The following is a 21,979-nucleotide window of genomic DNA, read 5'->3' on the forward strand; positions in this document are numbered from 1 at the left end:
ATCTTTTACGAAAATAAACATAGAGCTTGCCAGGACTCGAACCTGGAATCTGCTGCTCCGTAGGCAGACGCGTTAACCCTTGCGCCACAAGCCCGTTAGGTGTTGATCAAAAGGCTATTGAAGCATTGCAATATTATAAATTTCCCTTCCGTTACACTCTAATAATCATCCTTAAATGGTAATAACGAGCTTGCCAGGACTCGAACCTGGAATCTTCTGCTTCGAAGGCAGACACGTTATCCATAACGCCACAAGCCCTTTAGAGGTTGATCAAAATGCTATTGAAGCATTGCAATATTATAAATTTCCCTTCCGTTATTCTCTAATAATCATCTTTAAATGTTAATCCCGAGCTTGCCAGGACTGGAACCGGGAATCTTCTGCTTCGAAGGCAGACGCGTTATGCATTGCGCCACAAGCCCTAGCTTCGTATTATAAATAAAATTTCCAAACATTGTATTTATGCATTCTTTATGACGCATAAAAGATCTTTTACGAAAATAAACATAGAGCTTGCAAGGACTCGAACCTGGAAACTTCTGCTCCGTAGGCAGACACGTTATCCATTACGCCACAAGCCCTACCTTCGTATTATAAATAAAATTTCCAAACAGTGTTTTTATGCATTCTTTATGACGCATAAAAGATCTTTTACGAAAATAAACAACGAGCTTGCCAGGACGCGAACCTGGAATCTTCTGCTCCGTAGGCAGACGCGTTATCCATTGCGTTACAAGCCCGTTAGAGCTTGATCAAAATGCTATTCAAGCATTGCAATATTATAAATTTCCCTTCGTTATACTCTATAAATCATCTTTCAATGGTACTACCGAGCTTGCCAGGACTCGAACCTGCAATTTTCTGCTTCGAAGCCAGACGCGTTACCCATTACGCGTCAATTCCTTGCTTCGTGTTATAAAAAAATTTTCCAAACATTGTATTTATGCATTCTTTATGACGCATAAAAGATATTTTACAAAAATAAACAACGAGCTTGCCAGGACTCGAACCTGGAATCTTCTGCTCCGTAGGCAGACGCGTTATCCATTGCGCCACAAGCCCGCTATAGGTTGATCAAAATGCTATTGAAGCATTGCAATATTATAAATTTCCCTTCGTTATACTCTAATAATCATCTTTCAATGGTAATACCGAGCTTGCCAGGACTCGAACCTGGAATTTTCTGCTTCGAAGGCAGACGCTTTATCCATTGCGCCACAAGCCCGTTAGAGCTTGATAAAAATGCTATTGAAGTATTGCAATATTATAAATTTCCCTTCCGTTATACTCTAATAATCATCTTTAAATGGTAATACCGAGCTTGCCAGGACTCGAACCCGGAATCTTCTACTTCGAAGGCAGACACGTTATCCATTACGCCACAAGCCCTAGCTTCGTATTATAAATAAAATTTCCAAACATTGTATTTATGCATTCTTTATGACGCATAAAAGATCTTTTACAAAAATAAACGACGAGCTTGCCAGGACTCTAACCAGGAATCTTCTGCTCCGTAGGCAGACGCGTTATCCATTGCGCCACAAGCCCGTTAGAGGTTGATCAAAATGCTATTGAAGCATTGCAATATTATAAATTTCCCTTCCGTTATACTCTAATAATCATCTTTAAATGGTAATACTGAGCTTGCCAGGACTCGAACCCGGAATCTTCTGCTTCGAAGGCAGACACGTTATCCATTACGCCACAAGCCCTAGCTTCGTATTATAAATAAAATTTCCAAACATTGTATTTATGCATTCTTTATGACGCATAAAAGATCTTTTACGAAAATAAACAACGAGCTTGCCAGGACTCGTACCTGGAATCTTCTGCTTCGAAGGCAGACACGTTATCCATTACGCCACAAGCCCGTTAGAGGTTGATCAAAATGCTATTGAAGCATTGCAATATTATAAATTTCCCTTCCGTTACACTCTAATAATCATCCTTAAATGGTAATAACGATCTTGCCAGGACTCGAACCTGGAATCTTCTGCTCCGTAGGCAGACGCGTTATCCATTGCGCCACAAGCCCGTTAGAGGTTGATCAAAATGCTATTGAAGCATTGCAATATTATAAATTTCCCTTCCGTTACACTCTAATAATCATCTTTAAATGGTAATAACGAGCTTGCCAGGACTCGAACCTGGAATCTTCTGCATCGAAAGAAGACGCGTTATCCATTACGCCACAAGCCCTTTGCTTCGAACTATAATAAAAATTTCCAAACATTGTATTTATGCATTCTTTATGACGCATAAAAGATCTTTTACGAAAATAAACAACGAGCTTGCCAGGACTCGAACCTGGAATCTTCTGCTCCGTAGGCAGACGCGTTATCCATTGCGCCACAAGCCCGTTAGTGGTTGATCAAAATGCTATTGAAGCATTGCAATATTATAAATTTCCCTTCCGTTATACTCTAATAATCATCTTTAAATGGTAATACCGAGCTTGCCGGGACTCGAACCTGGAATCTTCTGCTCCGTAGGCAGACGCGTTATCCATTGCGTCACAAGCCCGTTAGTGGTTGATCAAAATCCTATTGAAGCATTGCAATATTATAAATTTCCCTTCCGTTATACTCTAATAATCATCTTTCAATGGTAATACCGAGCTTGCCAGGACTCGAACCTGGAATTTTCTGCTTCGAAGGCAGACGCGTTACCCATTACGCGTCAATTCCTTGCTTCGTGTTATAAAAAAATTTTCCAAACATTGTATTTATGCATTCTTTATGACGCATAAAAGATATTTTACAAAAATAAACAACGAGCTTGCCAGGACTCGAACCTGGAATCTTCTGCTCCGTAGGCAGACGCGTTATCCATTGCGCCACAAGCCCGCTATAGGTTGATCAAAATGCTATTGAAGCATTGCAATATTATAAATTTCCCTTCGTTATACTCTAATAATCATCTTTCAATGGTAATACCGAGCTTGCCAGGACTCGAACCTGGAATTTTCTGCTTCGAAGGCAGACGCTTTATCCATTGCGCCACAAGCCCGTTAGAGCTTGATAAAAATGCTATTGAAGTATTGCAATATTATAAATTTCCCTTCCGTTATACTCTAATAATCATCTTTAAATGGTAATACCGAGCTTGCCAGGACTCGAACCCGGAATCTTCTACTTCGAAGGCAGACACGTTATCCATTACGCCACAAGCCCTAGCTTCGTATTATAAATAAAATTTCCAAACATTGTATTTATGCATTCTTTATGACGCATAAAAGATCTTTTACAAAAATAAACGACGAGCTTGCCAGGACTCTAACCAGGAATCTTCTGCTCCGTAGGCAGACGCGTTATCCATTGCGCCACAAGCCCGTTAGAGGTTGATCAAAATGCTATTGAAGCATTGCAATATTATAAATTTCCCTTCCGTTATACTCTAATAATCATCTTTAAATGGTAATACTGAGCTTGCCAGGACTCGAACCCGGAATCTTCTGCTTCGAAGGCAGACACGTTATCCATTACGCCACAAGCCCTAGCTTCGCATTATAAATAAAATTTCCAAACATTGTATTTATGCATTCTTTATGACGCATAAAAGATCTTTTACGAAAATAAACAACGAGCTTGCCAGGACTCGAACCTGGAATCTTCTGCTCCGTAGGCAGACGCGTTATCCATTGCGCCACAAGCCCGCTATAGGTTGATCAAAATGCTATTGAAGCATTGCAATATTATAAATTTCCCTTCGTTATACTCTAATAATCATCTTTCAATGGTAATACCGAGCTTGCCAGGACTCGAACCTGGAATTTTCTGCTTCGAAGGCAGACGCTTTATCCATTGCGCAACAAGCCCGTTAGAGCTTGATAAAAATGCTATTGAAGTATTGCAATATTATAAATTTCCCTTCCGTTATACTCTAATAATCATCTTTAAATGGTAATACCGAGCTTGCCAGGACTCGAACCCGGAATCTTCTACTTCGAAGGCAGACACGTTATCCATTACGCCACAAGCCCTAGCTTCGTATTATAAATAAAATTTCCAAACATTGTATTTATGCATTCTTTATGACGCATAAAAGATCTTTTACAAAAATAAACGACGAGCTTGCCAGGACTCTAACCAGGAATCTTCTGCTCCGTAGGCAGACGCGTTATCCATTGCGCCACAAGCCCGTTAGAGGTTGATCAAAATGCTATTGAAGCATTGCAATATTATAAATTTCCCTTCCGTTATACTCTAATAATCATCTTTAAATGGTAATACTGAGCTTGCCAGGACTCGAACCCGGAATCTTCTGCTTCGAAGGCAGACACGTTATCCATTACGCCACAAGCCCTAGCTTCGCATTATAAATAAAATTTCCAAACATTGTATTTATGCATTCTTTATGACGCATAAAAGATCTTTTACGAAAATAAACAACGAGCTTGCCAGGACTCGTACCTGGAATCTTCTGCTTCGAAGGCAGACACGTTATCCATTACGCCACAAGCCCGTTAGAGGTTGATCAAAATGCTATTGAAGCATTGCAATATTATAAATTTCCCTTCCGTTACACTCTAATAATCATCCTTAAATGGTAATAACGAGCTTGCCAGGACTCGAACCTGGAATCTTCTGCTCCGTAGGCAGACGCGTTATCCATTGCGCCACAAGCCCGTTAGAGGTTGATCAAAATGCTATTGAAGCATTGCAATACTATAAATTTCCCTTCCGTTACACTCTAATAATCATCTTTAAATGGTAATAACGAGCTTGCCAGGACTCGAACCTGGAATCTTCTGCATCGAAAGAAGACGCGTTATCCATTACGCCACAAGCCCTTTGCTTCGAACTATAATAAAAATTTCCAAACATTGTATTTATGCATTCTTTATGACGCATAAAAGATCTTTTACGAAAATAAACAACGAGCTTGCCAGGACTCGAACCTGGAATCTTCTGCTCCGTAGGCAGACGCGTTATCCATTGCGCCACAAGCCCGTTAGTGGTTGATCAAAATGCTATTGAAGCATTGCAATATTATAAATTTCAATTCCGTTATACTCTAATAATCATCTTTAAATGGTAATACCGAGCTTGCCGGGACTCGAACCTGGAATCTTCTGCTCCGTAGGCAGACGCGTTATCCATTGCGTCACAAGCCCGTTAGTGGTTGATCAAAATCCTATTGAAGCATTGCAATATTATAAATTTCCCTTCCGTTATACTCTAATAATCATCTTTAAATGGTAATACCGAGCTTGCCAGGACTCGAACCCGGAATCTTCTGCTTCGAAGGCAGACACGTTACTCATTACGCCACAAGCCCTAGCTTCGTATAATAAAAAATTTTTCCAAACATTGTATTTATACATTCTTTATGACGCATAAAAGATCTTTTAAAAAAATAAACAACGAGCTTGCAGGGACTCGAACCTGGAATCTTCTGCTCCGTAGGCAGACGCGTTATCCATTGCGCCACAAGCCCGTTATACCTAGATCAAAATGCTATTGAAGCATTGCAATATTATAAATTTCCCTTCCGTTATACTCTAATAATCATCTTTAAATGGTAATACCGAGCTTGCCAGGACTCGAACCTGGAATCTTCTGCTCCGTAGGCAGACGCGTTATCCATTGCGTCACAAGCCCGTTAGTGGTTGATCAAAATGCTATTGAAGCATTGCAATATTATAAATTTCCCTTCCGTTATACTCTAATAATCATCTTAAAATGGTAATACCGAGCATGCCAGGACTCGAACCTGGAATCTTCTGCTTCGAAGGCAGACGCGTTACCCAATACGCCACAAGCCCTTGCTTCGAATTATAAAAAAAATTTCCAAACATTGTATCTATGCATTCTTTATGACGCATAAAAGATCTTTTACGAAAATAAACAACGAGCATGCCAGGACTCGAACCTGGAATCTTCTGCTCCGTAAGCAGACGCGTTATCCAATGCGCCACAAGCCCGTTAGAGGTTGATCAAAATGCTATTGAAGCATTGCAATATTATAAATTTCCCTTCGTTATACTCTAATAATCATCTTTAAATGGTAATACCGAGCTTGCCAGGACTCGAACCTGGAATTTTCTGCTTCGAAGGCAGACGCGTTATCCATTACGCGTCAAGCCCTAGCTTCGTATTATAAATAAAATTTCCAAACATTGTATTTATGCATTCTTTATGACGCATAAAAGACCTTTTACAAAAATAAGCAACGAGCTTGCCAGGACTCGAACCAGGAATCTTCTGCTCCGTAGGCAGACGCGTTATCCAATGCGCCACAAGCCCGTTAAAGTTTGATCAAAATGCTATTGAAGCATTGCAATATTATAAATTTCGCTTCCGTTATACTCTAATAATCATCTTTAAAAGGTAATACCGAACCTGCCAGGACTCGAACCCGGTATCTTCTGCTTCGAAGGCAGACACGTTATCCATTACGCCACAAGCCCTAGCTTCGTATTATAAATAAAATTTCCAAACATTGTATTTATGCATTCTTTATGACGCATAAAAGATCTTTTACGAAAATAAACAACGAGCTTGCCAGGACTCGAACCTGGAATCTTCTGCTTCGAAGGCAGCCACGTTATCCATTACGCCACAAGCCCTAGCTTCGTATTATAAATAAAATTTCCAAACATTGTATTTATGCATTCTTTATGACGCATAAAAGATCTTTTACGAAAATAAACAACGAGTTGCCAGGACTCGAACCTGCAATCTTCTGCTCCGTAGGCACACGCGTAGTTCATTGCGCCACAAGACCGCTATAGGTTGATCAAAATGCTATAGAAGCATTGCAATATTATAAATTTCCCTTCCGTTATACTCTAATAATCATCTTTAAACGGTAATACCGAGCTTGCCAGGACTCGAACCTGGAATCTTCTGCTCCGTAGGCAGACGCGTTATCCATTGCGCCACAAGCCCGTTAGAGGTTGATCAAAATGCTATTGAAGCATTGCAATATAATAAATTTCCCTTCCGTTATACTCTAATAATCATCTTTAAATGGTAATACCGAGCATGCCAGGACTCGAACCCGGAATCTTCTGCTTCGAAGGCAGAAACGTTATCCATTACGCCACAAGCCCTAGCTTCGTATTATAAATAAAATTTCCAAACATTGTATTTATGCATTCTTTATGACGCATAAAAGATCTTTTACGAAAATAAACAACGAGCTTGCCAGGACTCGAACCTGGAATCTTCTGCTCCGTAGGCACACGCGTAATTCATTGCGCCACAAGCCCGCTATAGGTTGATCAAAATGCTATAGAAGCATCGCAATATTATAAATTTCCCTTCCGTTATACTCTAATAATCATCTTTAAATGGTAATACCGAGCTTGCCAGGACTCGAACCCGGAATCTTCTGCTTCGAAGGCAGACGCGTTATCCATTACGCGTCAAGCCCTAGCTTCGTATTATAAATAAAATTTCCAAACATTGTATTTATGCATTCTTTATGACGCATAAAAGACCTTTTACAAAAATAAGCAACGAGCTTGCCAGGACTCGAACCAGGAATCTTCTGCTCCGTAGGCAGACGCGTTATCCAATGCGCCACAAGCCCGTTAAAGGTTGACCAAAATGCTATTGAAGCATTGCAATATTATAAATTTCGCTTCCGTTATACTCTAATAATCATCTTTAAAAGGTAATACCGAGCCTGCCAGGACTCGAACCCGGAATCTTCTGCTTCGAAGGCAGACACGTTATCCATTACGCCACAAGCCCTAGCTTCGTATTATAAATAAAATTTCCAAACATTGTATTTATGCATTCTTTATGACGCATAAAATATCTTTTACGAAAATAAACAACGAGCTTGCCAGGACTCGAACCTGGAATCTTCTGCTTCGAAGGCAGCCACGTTATCCATTACGCCACAAGCCCTAGCTTCGTATTATAAATAAAATTTCCAAACATTGTATTTATGCATTCTTTATGACGCATTAAAGATCTTTTACGAAAATAAACAACGAGTTGCCAGGACTCGAACCTGCAATCTTCTGCTCCGTAGGCACACGCGTAGTTCATTGCGCCACAAGACCGCTATAGGTTGATCAAAATGCTATAGAAGCATTGCAATATTATAAATTTCCCTTCCGTTATACTCTAATAATCATCTTTAAACGGTAATACCGAGCTTGCCAGGACTCGAACCTGGAATCTTCTGCTCCGTAGGCAGACGCGTTATCCATTGCGCCACAAGCCCGTTAGAGGTTGATCAAAATGCTATTGAAGCATTGCAATATAATAAATTTCCCTTCCGTTATACTCTAATAATCATCTTTAAATGGTAATACCGAGCATGCCAGGACTCGAACCCGGAATCTTCTGCTTCGAAGGCAGAAACGTTATCCATTACGCCACAAGCCCTAGCTTCGTATTATAAATAAAATTTCCAAACATTGTATTTATGCATTCTTTATGACGCATAAAAGATCTTTTACGAAAATAAACAACGAGCTTGCCAGGACTCGAACCTGGAATCTTCTGCTCCGTAGGCACACGCGTAATTCATTGCGCCACAAGCCCGCTATAGGTTGATCAAAATGCTATAGAAGCATCGCAATATTATAAATTTCCCTTCCGTTATACTCTAATAATCATCTTTAAATGGTAATACCGAGCTTGCCAGGACTCGAACCCGGAATCTTCTGCTTCGAAGGCAGACACGTTATCCATTACGCCACAAGCCCTAGCTTCGTATTATAAATAAAATTTCCAAACATTGTATTTATGCATTCTTTATGACGCATAAAAGATCTTTTACGAAAATAAACAACGAGCTTGCCAGGACTCGAACCTGGAATCTTCTGCTTCGAAGGCAGACACGTTATCCATTACGCCACAAGCCCTAGCTTCGTATTATAAATAAAATTTCCAAACAGTGTTTTTATGCATTCTTTATGACGCATAAAAGATCTTTTACGAAAATAAACAACGAGCTTGCCAGGACTCGAACCTGGAATCTTCCGCTCCGTAGGCAGACGCGTTATCCATTGCGCCACAAGCCCTTATTCCGTTATTCTCTAATAATCATCTTTAAATGTTAATCCCGAGCTTGCCAGGACTGGAACCTGGAATCTTCTGCTTCGAAGGCAGACACGTTTTTTTTTATTATTAAAAGCATCGAAAACATTACAATGGAATATGTAAGTGGTTAAATTGAATTAAAAGAATGATTAAGTTACAGCATTAATTCCTGGAGTTAACTATACAATCTTAAAACAACATCTGCAACCTTGTTACGGTAGTAGCTAAGTTAGAATACTTGTTACGATGCAATAATAATGCAATATATTTGTGGGCAAAGGAACGTACCCTGGCAAGCAAAACTGTCAAACTAAAAGGCAGGACGATACCAAGGCCCGCTTTGACAACCAATTGACAACGATATTTCCATAATACATACTTAACAATACTAATTAACAACAAGGCAGCCTGCCAAAATAAGAGAGGTTTATCGTTCGTAGACGCGTAACAATGAAAAATTACTAAGTTATATCTGGTACAATCAAATTTAAACTCAGGATCAAAAGTATACACACAAAACGCATTGAAAATTGACTCCCAAAGGGATCGGGACATTGGACAGGTAAGGAACAAATGGTCAACAGTCTCATCCGCGCCGTGGCAAAAGACGCACGTAGCGTCTGGAACGAACCCCGCGTGAACAATCCGCGATTTCACCGGTAAGCCTTGGTGAAGGATCTTCAAGTTACAAGTCGATTACACCGGACCCAGATGGCTGTTCGTGAGGTCCTTGAATTTTACCCGTGGCCGCGGATCGTGTAAAAAAAGATTCCACCTTTGCTCGCCCGAAGATTCGAAGGTTGGGGGCAGGAGTGCGCGGTACAATGAACCAACGGATTCAACCGAGAGCGGACGCGTCGTGCCATCACCCGAGATGAACCGTACCTTAACGCATTGCGGGTCCAGAGGTGGCGCCGGACGCAGGAAGAGGCGTACCCACTCGGGAGGCAAACTGGTCTTTATCGCGTCATATAAGCGGTGCAACCGAGGCGTCGGAACCTCCGTGTAGGGATCAGTCAGCAAACATTGCTCCGAAATAGCGGCAGGTGGTAAGAAGCCCGGTATGACACAATAGTGGATATCGCGAAGGGTGCGGAACCCAGCGCGAGCCAGTACTACACGCTCGAGACCAAAAGTAGGAGGCAGCGGTATGCGAGAATTAAAGAAGAGGGGTTCTTCAAGAGGGTTGGTGACCGGTGCGACGTTCAAGGTCCGGTTTTGCAAAAACGACCACCAACTGCGCAATATTTCGCCATAACGAGGCGGCGTGGCAGCGAGGCACCTTTGTTGAAATGGTAAGCGAAAGGCGTGGTACCAAGGAATAAGCCCACCTCCATATTCCTTGAGCAGTAAGATATGAATGGCCCGATCGTAAGGGGGCAACTCGTCCAATAGAAGACCATATGCCTCATGCACGCGGAAGGCTTGACATTTGAGAGCAACATCCACCAGGCCAAAACCACCCTCGGACCTGGGACGTGTAAGAGTAACGTAGTCAATAGCGTGGTAAGTTGAGCCCCAAATAAACTCCACAAATAGTTTCTTCAATTCGGATAGGAAGGACGCACGGCAAGGAAGAACCCTCGCCAAATGCCAAAGTTTTGAAGTGACAAGACAGTTGAGGATAATTATCTTGCCTATAACGGTCAACTGGCGGCGTTTCCAGGCACGAAGGATCGATATAATCCCGGGGAGTTTATCATCCCAATTCAGGGAATTCGACAAGGTCACATCGTGGGTTAAATGAACTCCTAGAAACTTACGGGGATAAGTTGACACCGTCACTCCGGAAATGGTGGTCGCCGCGTTAGTAGCCCAGGAGCCAATCCATTGGCCAGAACTCTTGTCAAGGTTTATTTTTGCACCGGAAGCCAGGCCATACTCCTCATAACGCCGAACGACGTGCGCTATGGCGGTCGTAGATGCCAATAGCAAAGTGTTATCGTCAACGTGTTGAAACAATACTGGGCTAGCATTAGTTTTAATCCGGATGCGGTCAATACTTGGGCACTGATCGAGAGCCAAGCAAAGGGGTTCCGTGGAAAAAGCATACAGCAACGGGCTCAGCGGGCAGCCTTGACGAACGGATCGTCCCAGTCTGAAGAAGTCGGTGAGAAAGCCATTAACTTTGATAGTGGTACTGCTGCTGGTGAGAAAAATCTCCATCCATTTCAGAAACACGGGGCCAAAACCAAACGAAGCAAGTGTGCGAAGCAGAAAAGTCCAGTCCACACAATCAAACGCTTTTGTCAGGTCCATCTTCAATAGTATACCGGGCTGGTTTTTCAGATGTAAGTAAGACATCACATCGCTCACGTACCGAGTCGTCGTGGACACGTCGCGCCCACGAATAGCGCCCGTTTGACAAGGTGAAATAACGGACGGCGCGATCAACGAGAGTCGAGAGGCAAACACCTTCGCAATGAGCTTTCGATCCGTATTTAATAGCGTAATCGGCCTCCAATTACGAAGAAGCGACGGGTCCCCCTCCTTCGGCAATAAAACCACCATACCCTGCGTCATGGACCGGGGTAGCCGACCCGTGGTATGGATTTCCATCAAAAGGCGCAAGAATTCGTCCTTAATCAGTGGTAAGACGAACCGCCAAAACCGGACGGTGAGCCCATCCGTGCCAGGGCTACGACCAACGGCCATCGCGCGTAAGGCGGCGGTAAGGTCGGGCCACGTAACAGGGCCGTCACACAGATCCCTGTCGTCAGGTGTCAAACGGTCCTTGACGAAGGACGTAAAGTGATCCGTAACGGAATCATCGCTCGGAGCCCGTCGGTAGAGATCACTAAAATAGCGGAAGACTTCGCCCCGCACGCGGAGGCTATCGTCGAGGGTGGTACCGTCATCCAACTGAAGATGTTTCAGGCTCCGCCTGGATTGGCGGTGCCGTTCTAAACTAAGAAAGTACCCGGAAGGTTGTTCCCCCAAATCCTGCCACGCCAAATTTGAACGAACAACCGCACCCTGCAACTCACGTAAGTCATAGTCCCGTAAAGCAGTCTGAACGTCAAACAATTCCTTCTCGAGATGATCCGCGGGAGTCTGTATTAACTGGTCCGAGAGAGACGCGAACCGAGAGGCCAACGTCGCGCGTGTCTGCCGCTGATCTCTGGCACGCGATTTACCATAAAAAATAGCATAGTCACGTAGTCGAGTCTTTAAATTTTCATACCAAAGGAAAATGTCATCGCGACATTCCGGCGTAGACCGACTGCGAGCGATGACGCGCTGTACGGCCGTCGCGAAAACGGCTTCGTCAAGTAAGGAGTCATTAAAAGACCAAGTCCCCGGACCGCGAATGATGCCCTCGAAATCCATGTGAGTGATGACCATGGCATGATCGGAAATAGGACAAGGTCGGATAAGGGAATGACGGACATTATGGGAGTCAAAATTACGAACAAAAATGTAGTCAATGCGAGAACGAATAAATTTACCAAATACAAAACCCGAGCGCGTAAATTCACAATTATTAGCATGTTTAAGTCGGTAAGTGTCAATCAAACTTAGGCTATCCTTAAAAACTTGAGCGTTAGTAGGCCGAAAACCAAAGGACCCCACCCCCGAGGGCGAACGATCCAGGTGGCGACTGCAAATATCATTTAAATCCCCCGCAAACACGACTCTACCGTCCGGGAAAGAATTTCTGATATCTCCAAAAAAACTGAACCCGATCACCCTCGGCGTTGGGGGCGTAAACATTAAAAAAATACGTTCTTACATCAAAAAACTCGGTAGTAACCAATAAAGCCCGACCGGAAATTATTTGAGTAACATTCAAGACCCGTATAGCCAATTTTTTAGTAAACAAGATAGCAACCCCCCGAAAGCCACTCACTAGATCGTGAGAAAAAAACAATTGACCAAAAAATAACAATTTAAAGGCAGCGACATGCGACGCATCCCAATGCGTTTCTTGTAAAAAAACAATGTCCATGTCCTTAATGAATTCGACTAATAAAGCCATCTTACCCACGTCCCGTAAACCATGAACATTTAAAGTAGCTATTTTGACAACCATGCAACCTACTTTGTCTGTGAAGGGTCCGGCGGTTTATTCGGAGTAAACCACGAGCGTTGGCCAGATTCGGATTCGGTTTCCTGAGGAACTGGGGACGTTTCTGCGACAAGTCAGAGGTGGAACCAAGAGAATGTTTAGTTCCCCGATTGCCGCCCCCCTCTGACTCAAAAGGGTTAACTTCCGCATCAGGGTCACCGTCGACGAGCATATCCTCACTAGAACTGAGATTCTGGCCATGATGGCCAGAAATGGTAACGGTGACATTAGGAATCTCCGCATCAGCAACTCCATCGGACATGAGAGCAGGGGGCAAGCCTGCCCCATCACGGACAGGAAAGACTTCGGACTGGAGCACGACATCGCGTTCAGAACCGATAGCTACCTGACCCATCTTCTCTGGGCAGTCACGGGCAAGATGACCGTGTGTCTCACACCGACGACAAACATTACGCGGACAACTTTTGTAAATGTGACCTTCAGCGAGACACCCGTTACAAACCCGATTTTGCGCCTCATGGCGAACGCGATAAAAGGTTTCGCGCCCGAGAACATCCGCGATTTTCAAGCCGTACGGAAGTGATGAAACCCCCTTAGGCAAAACCACGCGTACGCAACGCTCACCAAGGTACAATCCATCAAATTTACGCCAAACGACCTCCCCTTGATTTCGCAACCAAGGGAGACCAATTTCGCAACCACGGCATCATCGGACACGAATTCAGGCAAACCATGTATTTTAATAATTACCGATCTCGAGACGACTGATTCAGCAGGACACAGGACGTCCATGATTTCCACCCCAGCTTTGACACACTCTTCAGCATCTTTCTCCGACAAAAACGTAATAAAGTAACCTCCATTACCAGGAACCACAGACGAAATGGCATCAAGACCAAATGATTTTTTAACGGCAGCAACAACAACAGCAGTGGTTTGCACCATACAAACAACGAAGACGCTTCGTCGAAGCGCCTCCATGATGGAGGACTCCCCGAAGGAAACCCTCGAGACCGAGGCTTCGCGGGCGAAAGCCGAATTCCGTACAATCAAAAACAACCAACAAAGTACGCCGCAAAGGATCCGACTAACAAGGCGGAGAAAGGACCGCCGAAAAAGGAAACCGTAAAACGCAACAAACACGGAGAGCGAAAAGAAACAACCGCACTCCACGAAAGCTAACAACGATCAAGGCAGACACGTTATCCATTACGCCACAAGCCCTAGCTTCGTATTATAAATAAAATTTCCAAACAGTGTTTTGATGCATTCTTTATGACGCATAAAAGATCTTATACGAAAATAAACAACGAGCTTGCCAGGACTCGAACCTGGAATCTTCTGCTCCGTAGGCAGACGCGTTATCCATTGCGCCACAAGCCCGTTAGAGGTTGATCAAAATGCTATTGAAGCATTGCAATATTATAAATTTCCCTTCCGTTATACTCTAATAATCATCTTTAAATTGTAATACCGAGCTTGCCAGGACTCGAACCTGGAATTTTCTGCTTCGAAGGCAGACGCGTTATCCATTACGCCACAAGCCCTAGCTTCGTATTATAAATAAAATTTCCAAACATTGTATTTATGCATTCTTTATGACGCATAAAAGATCTTTTACGAAAATAAACATAGAGCTTGCAAGGACTCGAACCTGGAATCTTCTGCTCCGTAGGCAGACGTGTTATCCATTGCGCCACAAGCCCGTTATAAGTATTTCAAAATGCTATTGAAGCATTGCAATATTATAAATTTCCCTTCCGTTACACTCTAATAATCATCTTTAAATGGTAATACCGAGCTTGCCAGGACTTTAACCCGGAATCTTCTGCTCCGTAGGCAGACGCGTTATCCATTGCGCCACAAGCCCGTTAGAGGTTGATCAAAATGCTATTGAAGCATTGCAATATTATATATTTCCCTTCGTTATACTCTAATAATCATCTTCAAATGGTAATACCGAGCTTGCCAGGACTCGAACGTGGAATCTTCTGCTCCGTAGGCAGACGCGTTATCCATTGCGTCACAAGCCCGTTAGTGGTTGATCTAAATGCTATTGAAGCATTGCAATATTATAAATTTCCCTTCGTTATACTCTGATAATCATCTTTAAATGGTAATACCGAGCTTGCCAGGACTCGAACCTGGAATTTTCTGCTTCGAAGGCAGACGCGTTATCCATTGCACCACAAGCCCGTTAGAGCTTGATAAAAATGCTATTGAAGCATTGCAATATTATAAATTTCCCTTCGTTATACTCTAATAATCATCTTCAAATGGTAATACCGAGCTTACCAGGACTCGAACCTGGAATTTTCTGCTTCGAAGGCAGACGCGTTACCCATTACGCGTGAAGCCCTAGCTTCGTATTATAAATAAAATTTCCAAACATTGTATTTATGCATTCTTTATGACGCATAAAAGATCTTTTACGAAAATAAACATAGAGCTTGCCAGGACTCAAACCTGGAATCTTCTGCTCCGTAGGCACACGCGTAATTCATTGCGCCACAATCCCGCTATAGGTTGATCAAAATGCTATAGAAGCATTGCAATATTATAAATTTCCCTTCCGTTATACTATAATAATCATCTTTAAATGGTAATACCGAGCTTGCCAGGACTCTAACCCGGAATCTTCTGCTTCGAAGGCAGACGCGTTATCCATAACGCCACAAGCCCGTTAGAGGTTGATCAAAATGCTATAGAAGCATTGCAATATTATAAATTTCGCTTCCGTTATACTCTAATAATCATCTTTAAATGGTAATACCGAGCTTGCCAGGACTCGAACCCGGAATCTTCTGCTTCGAAGGCAGACACGTTATCCATTACGCCACAAGCCCTAGCTTCGTATTATAAATAAAATTTCCAAACAGTGTTTTGATGCATTATTTATGACGCATAAAAGATCTTATACGAAAATAAACAACGAGCTTGCCAGGACTCGAACCTGGAATCTTCTGCTCCGTAGGCAGACGCGTTATCCATTGCGCCACAAGCCCGTTAGAGGTTGATCAAAATGCTATTGAAGCATTGCAATATTATAAATTTCCCTACCGTTATACTCTAATAATCATCTTTAAATGGTAATACCGAGCTTGCCAGGACTCGAACCCGGAATCTTCTGCTTCGAAGGCAGACACGTTATCCATTACGCCACAAGCCCTAGCTTCGTATTATAAATAAAATTTCCAAACATTGTATTTATGCATTCTTTATGACGCATAAAATATCTTTTACGAAAATAAACATAGAGCTTGCCAGGACTCGAACCTGGAATCTTCTGCTCCGTAGGCACACGCGTAATTCATTGCGCCACAAGCCCGCTATAGGTTGATCAAAATGCTATAGAAGCATTGCAATATTATAAATTTCCCTTCCGTTATACTCTAATAAGTAGTGATAGCTATACAGATTCGCAGAGATCCAAGATGGCCGCCACCCCAAGATGGCCGCCCTCCACCAAACTCAAACCAAACTTCCCAGACAAGTCTGGACTAGCCCGAGCTCCTGCCTGTTAGTTTCAACCCCCATGACACCATCTTCTTAACTTAAACCAAAACTAAACCTATATTCAACCTGGGCGTCGTCCCCTATCGTCTAGTAATGGGCGTCAACCTTTCATATTGTAGGCATAGAGTTAATAAAGAAAAACAGCCAGATTTTAATACACCAGATATTTTACTTTTCATAAGATGTACAGATATGCGTAATAAATAAATACAAAATATATATTACAAAATAATCAACAATAAGCAAGGATAAACAAACATGTTTTAAAGAGTTCATTTTTCACGTTGACCCCGTATCGTTATTGGACTCGGAAGGGTTATCTGTGGAGGGACGTCGGGGTTTATTTTCCAGCTGTTTTCTGCTTCGCCGCTCGATTTCGTAAAGAGTTAACAAAACGTTAACTATCAACCCGTAAACAAAAAAGAAAAAGAGGCATAGCATATTGGACGGGTTACAAAAGCAAATGATATTTAAATAGCTAGTACGTGATATATATGTAATATAATAGCAAGGAAAGCGATATTGTTGATTTGTTCCTACTTGGCTTATTAGGCGGGGTGTAAGTAAAGAGATAAATTTCATTGGATAGGTTAATTAAAGCGGAGCTAAAAAAACAAGCCTATAATTATAAGTCTGGAAAGAATATACAAATATGCGAATAAAGATTTTTAATAACAGATATTATACAATAACATTAAAACAAAATAACAAAAATATATAAAACTAAAATATTTACATAAAATAAACCCACCACCAATAAAAAATTACTAGACGCCGGTCGACCCAAACCCCCCACTGCCGCGTGACGTAGGGGTCAAAGTCTAGAAATAACATAAAAACATGTTACAAGTTGAATTCTAAATTAAAAAACTAAAAAATATTTACCGCCACTTCTACCGGTCTTAACAATATAACCGGCGTAACTATCAATTGGGCGAAACGATCGCCCCGCTTGACAACGTAGGGGGTTTCCCCCACATTTGCGACGACCACTTTTAACGGGCCGCGATAGTCAGCGTCTATTATTGTTAAGAAATATTATACTTTTGGGCATTATAAAATAACTAATAAACATACCTATCGTCCCCTCGGCGACAAACAGCCCTTGGGCTGTTAAACTGCTACGGCCAACAACGCGGCCGTAGCTGTTCTCGGGCAGCATAACGCCTAACCCAGTCGACACAATTTTGATACCGTGAGGGTCAATTACGATATCCACTGGACAATATAAGTCCAGTCCGGCCGACTGGGGAGTGGTACGACGGGGAGTAAGCGCTGCCGGATGGATTTTGATGACCGGCAGGCAGGGCAAACGAGAGGCGTTGGAAAAAGACATTTTAAAGAGGTGCTGTTGAAGTCTTTAGAAAACAACTGATAACTTTCATTTTGAAACACGGGGCTTATATACAAAAGTAGCGAGGTCAAATCTAATAGTGTCTAGCCAATACTTTCAAGATTCTTAAAATTCAATAAATAGCAAAAAGTTAATTAGATATATAGACATAGAAATTACAAAATCTATCCGAGGTCTAAGTTTTTTTCGTATGCAAAAAAGTTGTTTGGCGTGTTTTAAATAATTCAAACGAGATCGTGTTATATAAAAAAACCTTTAGCGAAGGTTAAAAAGAAGTTACTTTGATAGATGCCTAAGGGGACAAATATTATTCGTATGCAAAGCTTGTTTGGGCGTGTTTCGAATAACTTGAATAATTATCACGAGATCGTTTTATATAAGAAAAACAATTTATTAGTGAAGGTTAAAAGTAATTACTTTGGGAGGGACGGAAATTGTTTTTTAACATGATATAAATCTGAATAAATGTATATTAATATTAAACTAGAGAGGTTATTTTTTTATAGATAAATATATTAATGTCTTCTTTAATCTTTAGTATCAACTCCGCAATAAAGAAAATGTATTTTAGGTTAAAGTAAAAAATAGCATATTAGACATAATTATATTTTTTTTAAAACTCTTAATAAGAGTAGAATAAGGTTGTGTTATAAAAAACCATGTCTGAGCCTGTATTTTAAAAAAAATGGCCCCGAGATTTTGGGTATAAAAGCTCGAGCATGGGCATTGGATTTTCACAATCAAACTATCCGACATGAATAAGTATCAAGAATCACAGTCGCTCTCGCAGTCACTCATTGATTCACCGCCAACGTCTCCAGGTGCTCGACCAGGACCGAGTAGCGGTCGTCATTCTTTGGGCCATTTTCTAACACCAGCTGCCCCGGAGATACTAATAGACTCCGACGACGAGTCATTTGTGCAGGAAGTCCTGCAAAAACACGTCGTCGGCGTTAACGGTATCGAAGGGTCGTACCGGCTGAGGAGCGACGGTCAGTACTTCGAGACAAAAGTCCCCCCGCGAAAGGGGGATTATTTTGTAGACGTGAGTGTCTACAAATTCAAAGATATAAAAGACTCCCAAGCCGACAAGCTTTGGGAGTGTAGCCACAAGCGGCTGAAGCGAGTCGTTGACGCCAAAAGCCGGGACGGTGTCAAGCTCTTGAACGCATTCCACCGGTTGGTGGAGGACATAAAGGGTGACGCTCAGGCCACGCAGCAGCCGCCCAGCAAAGTAAGTATCTTATTAACAATAAATTTACAAACCAAATTTTTTTCCAATTTTTTTTATTTCTGATAGAGATTCAAAAAATGAGTTCGAGCAGCGGCAGCAGCGGGACCGACTCGGAGGGTAGTGAGGGAGAAGAACACGCACAGGTAAACCGGTACTACGCAATTGAGCGGCAGATTGACAAAACGAGTCGCAAGTGGCATTGTAAACAAATCGATTTGCGTATAGCTTTTAAAAATTTGGATGACATTCCAACGCGAGATTTTTTTCGAATTTTTCGAAAAATTCTCGACGAAGTTATACGCAAATTAGTAACCGAGAACCCCGGGTATAATCGAGTTCGATTTGTTTTAAGCTCCCCCGGATTGACGACCCCCGTAAATATTAAATTTAGAAAAATTGATAAATTCACCAGTAAGCGAATTATGCGGACCATCTATAGAGTGACGCAATCTAGTCGGGACTTTGTCTTTAATGGTGAAGATTTTCAGTTTGACATAATTTTTTTAAACCTCGATGCAAATATAGGGACTTATTATAAATCCATTAAAAATAGAACTTTGGTTAATTTGGATTATTTCGTAAAACAATGATAACCTCTGTTTTGCTCGAAGTTTAGTTCTGGGTAAAGAGATGGCCGATCGCCATTTTTATCAACAAAATAAGCAAGGTCCGCCCTTTAACCAGAACAATTTTGACAAAATGAAACGTAATAGCACCCTTGTGGGTAATATTGCAAAAATCTTGCACCGAAAAGCCGGCGTCCCCGAGGGTTACGTTACTCTAGAGGATATTCAAAAATTTCAAAATTATTTAGCTCCCCATTATCGGATCGTAATCGTTGATGCTGCGAATAATTTTACCATATTTTTCAAAGGACCCCAAGCTCCTAAATTTATTTATCTATTAAAAATTGGCGACCATATCCACCCTGCGAAAACTTGGCACGGCATGATGGGGGGTTGTATCTCTTGCGATTTATGCCTAAAATCTTTTTACAAATACGAATTGTTAAAAGAGCATAAATGCCCCGAGGATACAAAACCCTATATATGTTTTCGGTGTCAAGGAGAAGCTTTTCATTTAACCAAGGAGGACGTTTTAAAACGTTGCGACGAATGTCACCGCTACTTTTTCCCGGGCCCCTGCTACGAAACTCATTTACTTAATGGCACCTGCACGAGTCAAAAACGATGTTTAGAATGCGGGCGGCTGATGGGCGAGGATCACGACTGCAATCCCGAATGCTCTCAATGTAAAATAGTTCATCCGCCAGGTGAACATTTTGTTATGCCTTTGGAAACCAAAATGAAACCCTCGCGGTTTATTTATTACGACATTGAGACTATTCTTAGAAATAATATCCACGTCCCCATTTTATTAGTTTGCGACGTTGAAACTGAAGCTGGCTTTGAAACTAAAATTTTTTACGGCGCCAATTGCGTCGAGCAATTTTTAAATTATTTATTCAGCGTAGAGCAGGTAGTTTTGACTGGACAGAAGCGTAAAACGTATCAGCCGCGCTTTACTAACACGCAAGTCGTAGCTCATTACGCGAAAGCTTTTGATAACTTCTTAATTCTCAATGCTTTAGTTCATAGACACGTCACCCCTGCCGTTATTTTTGACGGCAGTAAAATTCTCATGATTCATCTCGAGGGGCCTCAAATTAGATTTCTCGATAGCTTTAATTATATTAGTCAACCTTTGCGTAATTTCACCAGCATGTTTAGCCTCGGCGATGTGGCGAAAGGATTCTTTCCATTCGATTTTCATACCGAAGAAAATCTTAATTACATTGGCGTCATCCCTGAAGCTTCGTACTTTAACGTGGCTCAAATGAAGGCCAATGATTATAAGGATTTTCATACTTGGTACACGTCAATGGAAGGATCTATTTACAACATCAAAGAGGAGCTTATTAAATATTGCATTCAAGATGTCCGAGTCTTTTAGAAAAATTTACGTCGACCTAACAAAATTAGACCCCTTTTGCTTAAAAAATATCACTTTGGCGGGTGCTCTAACCACTATCTATCTTAACAATTACTATAAACCTTACAGCATGGGTATTGTTCCTTCTAACGGCTATAATGCAAAATTTAATCACAGTCAGATTAGCTTAAAATATCTCGCTTGGGTGGAGAAAACGGAGGATATAAAATTGCGAACGGCTTTAAGCTACGGGGTCGAGTATCGCGTGGGTCGCTATTTAGTCGATGGCTACAGTCAAACTCCGCCCAAAATCTACGATTTTCACGGTTGCTACTTTCACGGTTGTCCATGCCAAAAACTTAATGCCTACAATACCCAACTCAAAGCCAGCAACAGGTTTCTGTACGAGCGGACGCTAGATAGAGAGCTGTTTATTAAAGAGAAGATGGTTGGGTATGAATATACCTCCATCTTCGAGTGTCAATTTGCTAAGCTTTTAAAAGAAAACGCCGAAGCAAAGGCTTTCTGCAAGAGTTTAACTTTTCGACCTCAAATATCCGCTCGTAGCGCTCTCTATGGGGGACGAACGGAAAATTTTGTTCTTAACTGCCACGTGCAAGGTGAGGAGAAAATTTTCTACAAGGATATTATTTCTTTGTACCCGAAAGTTTGTCGCGATTGTCCGTACCCTAGCGGCCACCCCATAATCTATAACAGAGATTTTGACAAATCGCCAGGCTGGTATTTTGGCGTTATGAGTTGTCGTCTGCTGGCCCCTCAAGATCTCCACATCCCCTTAATTCCTTTTCGCAGTGGTGGTAAATTAGCCTACGCCCTCTGTCGCACGTGTCTAGAATTGCGAGCGGAAATCTGCGATCACACTGTTAATGAACGAGCTTTCGAAT

General features: G+C 41.9%; 40 non-coding genes across 40 annotated transcripts; all 40 read right to left on the bottom strand.

Annotated features, from left to right (window-relative positions):
* Positions 1-21: 21 nt before the first annotated feature.
* Positions 22-94, bottom strand: TRNAR-ACG (transfer RNA arginine (anticodon ACG)). The gene has a single exon. It is a non-coding gene; the product is annotated as a tRNA-Arg (tRNA).
* A 91-nt stretch (positions 95-185) lies between these two features.
* TRNAR-UCG (transfer RNA arginine (anticodon UCG)) lies at positions 186-258 on the bottom strand. The gene has a single exon. It is a non-coding gene; the product is annotated as a tRNA-Arg (tRNA).
* A 731-nt stretch (positions 259-989) lies between these two features.
* TRNAR-ACG (transfer RNA arginine (anticodon ACG)) lies at positions 990-1,062 on the bottom strand. Its single transcript has one exon. It is a non-coding gene; the product is annotated as a tRNA-Arg (tRNA).
* A 254-nt stretch (positions 1,063-1,316) lies between these two features.
* TRNAR-UCG (transfer RNA arginine (anticodon UCG)) lies at positions 1,317-1,389 on the bottom strand. The gene has a single exon. It is a non-coding gene; the product is annotated as a tRNA-Arg (tRNA).
* Positions 1,390-1,475: 86 nt separating this feature from the next.
* TRNAR-ACG (transfer RNA arginine (anticodon ACG)) lies at positions 1,476-1,548 on the bottom strand. The gene has a single exon. It is a non-coding gene; the product is annotated as a tRNA-Arg (tRNA).
* A 91-nt stretch (positions 1,549-1,639) lies between these two features.
* TRNAR-UCG (transfer RNA arginine (anticodon UCG)) lies at positions 1,640-1,712 on the bottom strand. The gene has a single exon. It is a non-coding gene; the product is annotated as a tRNA-Arg (tRNA).
* Positions 1,713-1,798: 86 nt separating this feature from the next.
* On the bottom strand, positions 1,799-1,871 carry TRNAR-UCG (transfer RNA arginine (anticodon UCG)). The gene has a single exon. It is a non-coding gene; the product is annotated as a tRNA-Arg (tRNA).
* A 91-nt stretch (positions 1,872-1,962) lies between these two features.
* Positions 1,963-2,035, bottom strand: TRNAR-ACG (transfer RNA arginine (anticodon ACG)). The gene has a single exon. It is a non-coding gene; the product is annotated as a tRNA-Arg (tRNA).
* Positions 2,036-2,286: 251 nt separating this feature from the next.
* Positions 2,287-2,359, bottom strand: TRNAR-ACG (transfer RNA arginine (anticodon ACG)). Its single transcript has one exon. It is a non-coding gene; the product is annotated as a tRNA-Arg (tRNA).
* Positions 2,360-2,773: 414 nt separating this feature from the next.
* On the bottom strand, positions 2,774-2,846 carry TRNAR-ACG (transfer RNA arginine (anticodon ACG)). The gene has a single exon. It is a non-coding gene; the product is annotated as a tRNA-Arg (tRNA).
* A 254-nt stretch (positions 2,847-3,100) lies between these two features.
* On the bottom strand, positions 3,101-3,173 carry TRNAR-UCG (transfer RNA arginine (anticodon UCG)). Its single transcript has one exon. It is a non-coding gene; the product is annotated as a tRNA-Arg (tRNA).
* An 86-nt stretch (positions 3,174-3,259) lies between these two features.
* TRNAR-ACG (transfer RNA arginine (anticodon ACG)) lies at positions 3,260-3,332 on the bottom strand. Its single transcript has one exon. It is a non-coding gene; the product is annotated as a tRNA-Arg (tRNA).
* Positions 3,333-3,423: 91 nt separating this feature from the next.
* Positions 3,424-3,496, bottom strand: TRNAR-UCG (transfer RNA arginine (anticodon UCG)). Its single transcript has one exon. It is a non-coding gene; the product is annotated as a tRNA-Arg (tRNA).
* An 86-nt stretch (positions 3,497-3,582) lies between these two features.
* Positions 3,583-3,655, bottom strand: TRNAR-ACG (transfer RNA arginine (anticodon ACG)). Its single transcript has one exon. It is a non-coding gene; the product is annotated as a tRNA-Arg (tRNA).
* Positions 3,656-3,909: 254 nt separating this feature from the next.
* TRNAR-UCG (transfer RNA arginine (anticodon UCG)) lies at positions 3,910-3,982 on the bottom strand. The gene has a single exon. It is a non-coding gene; the product is annotated as a tRNA-Arg (tRNA).
* An 86-nt stretch (positions 3,983-4,068) lies between these two features.
* Positions 4,069-4,141, bottom strand: TRNAR-ACG (transfer RNA arginine (anticodon ACG)). Its single transcript has one exon. It is a non-coding gene; the product is annotated as a tRNA-Arg (tRNA).
* A 91-nt stretch (positions 4,142-4,232) lies between these two features.
* Positions 4,233-4,305, bottom strand: TRNAR-UCG (transfer RNA arginine (anticodon UCG)). Its single transcript has one exon. It is a non-coding gene; the product is annotated as a tRNA-Arg (tRNA).
* Positions 4,306-4,391: 86 nt separating this feature from the next.
* TRNAR-UCG (transfer RNA arginine (anticodon UCG)) lies at positions 4,392-4,464 on the bottom strand. Its single transcript has one exon. It is a non-coding gene; the product is annotated as a tRNA-Arg (tRNA).
* A 91-nt stretch (positions 4,465-4,555) lies between these two features.
* TRNAR-ACG (transfer RNA arginine (anticodon ACG)) lies at positions 4,556-4,628 on the bottom strand. The gene has a single exon. It is a non-coding gene; the product is annotated as a tRNA-Arg (tRNA).
* A 251-nt stretch (positions 4,629-4,879) lies between these two features.
* TRNAR-ACG (transfer RNA arginine (anticodon ACG)) lies at positions 4,880-4,952 on the bottom strand. Its single transcript has one exon. It is a non-coding gene; the product is annotated as a tRNA-Arg (tRNA).
* A 255-nt stretch (positions 4,953-5,207) lies between these two features.
* Positions 5,208-5,280, bottom strand: TRNAR-UCG (transfer RNA arginine (anticodon UCG)). The gene has a single exon. It is a non-coding gene; the product is annotated as a tRNA-Arg (tRNA).
* Positions 5,281-5,530: 250 nt separating this feature from the next.
* Positions 5,531-5,603, bottom strand: TRNAR-ACG (transfer RNA arginine (anticodon ACG)). The gene has a single exon. It is a non-coding gene; the product is annotated as a tRNA-Arg (tRNA).
* A 91-nt stretch (positions 5,604-5,694) lies between these two features.
* Positions 5,695-5,767, bottom strand: TRNAR-UCG (transfer RNA arginine (anticodon UCG)). Its single transcript has one exon. It is a non-coding gene; the product is annotated as a tRNA-Arg (tRNA).
* Positions 5,768-6,498: 731 nt separating this feature from the next.
* Positions 6,499-6,571, bottom strand: TRNAR-UCG (transfer RNA arginine (anticodon UCG)). The gene has a single exon. It is a non-coding gene; the product is annotated as a tRNA-Arg (tRNA).
* Positions 6,572-6,820: 249 nt separating this feature from the next.
* Positions 6,821-6,893, bottom strand: TRNAR-ACG (transfer RNA arginine (anticodon ACG)). Its single transcript has one exon. It is a non-coding gene; the product is annotated as a tRNA-Arg (tRNA).
* Positions 6,894-6,984: 91 nt separating this feature from the next.
* On the bottom strand, positions 6,985-7,057 carry TRNAR-UCG (transfer RNA arginine (anticodon UCG)). Its single transcript has one exon. It is a non-coding gene; the product is annotated as a tRNA-Arg (tRNA).
* Positions 7,058-7,630: 573 nt separating this feature from the next.
* TRNAR-UCG (transfer RNA arginine (anticodon UCG)) lies at positions 7,631-7,703 on the bottom strand. Its single transcript has one exon. It is a non-coding gene; the product is annotated as a tRNA-Arg (tRNA).
* Positions 7,704-7,789: 86 nt separating this feature from the next.
* On the bottom strand, positions 7,790-7,862 carry TRNAR-UCG (transfer RNA arginine (anticodon UCG)). Its single transcript has one exon. It is a non-coding gene; the product is annotated as a tRNA-Arg (tRNA).
* Positions 7,863-8,111: 249 nt separating this feature from the next.
* Positions 8,112-8,184, bottom strand: TRNAR-ACG (transfer RNA arginine (anticodon ACG)). Its single transcript has one exon. It is a non-coding gene; the product is annotated as a tRNA-Arg (tRNA).
* A 91-nt stretch (positions 8,185-8,275) lies between these two features.
* On the bottom strand, positions 8,276-8,348 carry TRNAR-UCG (transfer RNA arginine (anticodon UCG)). Its single transcript has one exon. It is a non-coding gene; the product is annotated as a tRNA-Arg (tRNA).
* Positions 8,349-8,598: 250 nt separating this feature from the next.
* On the bottom strand, positions 8,599-8,671 carry TRNAR-UCG (transfer RNA arginine (anticodon UCG)). The gene has a single exon. It is a non-coding gene; the product is annotated as a tRNA-Arg (tRNA).
* Positions 8,672-8,757: 86 nt separating this feature from the next.
* On the bottom strand, positions 8,758-8,830 carry TRNAR-UCG (transfer RNA arginine (anticodon UCG)). Its single transcript has one exon. It is a non-coding gene; the product is annotated as a tRNA-Arg (tRNA).
* An 86-nt stretch (positions 8,831-8,916) lies between these two features.
* Positions 8,917-8,989, bottom strand: TRNAR-ACG (transfer RNA arginine (anticodon ACG)). The gene has a single exon. It is a non-coding gene; the product is annotated as a tRNA-Arg (tRNA).
* Positions 8,990-14,348: 5,359 nt separating this feature from the next.
* TRNAR-ACG (transfer RNA arginine (anticodon ACG)) lies at positions 14,349-14,421 on the bottom strand. Its single transcript has one exon. It is a non-coding gene; the product is annotated as a tRNA-Arg (tRNA).
* Positions 14,422-14,512: 91 nt separating this feature from the next.
* On the bottom strand, positions 14,513-14,585 carry TRNAR-UCG (transfer RNA arginine (anticodon UCG)). The gene has a single exon. It is a non-coding gene; the product is annotated as a tRNA-Arg (tRNA).
* Positions 14,586-14,835: 250 nt separating this feature from the next.
* Positions 14,836-14,908, bottom strand: TRNAR-ACG (transfer RNA arginine (anticodon ACG)). The gene has a single exon. It is a non-coding gene; the product is annotated as a tRNA-Arg (tRNA).
* Positions 14,909-15,161: 253 nt separating this feature from the next.
* Positions 15,162-15,234, bottom strand: TRNAR-UCG (transfer RNA arginine (anticodon UCG)). The gene has a single exon. It is a non-coding gene; the product is annotated as a tRNA-Arg (tRNA).
* A 577-nt stretch (positions 15,235-15,811) lies between these two features.
* TRNAR-UCG (transfer RNA arginine (anticodon UCG)) lies at positions 15,812-15,884 on the bottom strand. Its single transcript has one exon. It is a non-coding gene; the product is annotated as a tRNA-Arg (tRNA).
* Positions 15,885-15,970: 86 nt separating this feature from the next.
* Positions 15,971-16,043, bottom strand: TRNAR-ACG (transfer RNA arginine (anticodon ACG)). The gene has a single exon. It is a non-coding gene; the product is annotated as a tRNA-Arg (tRNA).
* Positions 16,044-16,134: 91 nt separating this feature from the next.
* On the bottom strand, positions 16,135-16,207 carry TRNAR-UCG (transfer RNA arginine (anticodon UCG)). Its single transcript has one exon. It is a non-coding gene; the product is annotated as a tRNA-Arg (tRNA).
* Between the last annotated feature and the right edge of the window lie 5,772 nt (positions 16,208-21,979).

Source organism: Phalangium opilio, unplaced genomic scaffold, assembly GCF_054372755.1.
Source record: "Phalangium opilio isolate 3A_F unplaced genomic scaffold, DU_Popi_V2 ptg000037l_1, whole genome shotgun sequence".
Classification (NCBI taxonomy): Eukaryota; Metazoa; Arthropoda; class Arachnida; order Opiliones; family Phalangiidae; genus Phalangium; species Phalangium opilio.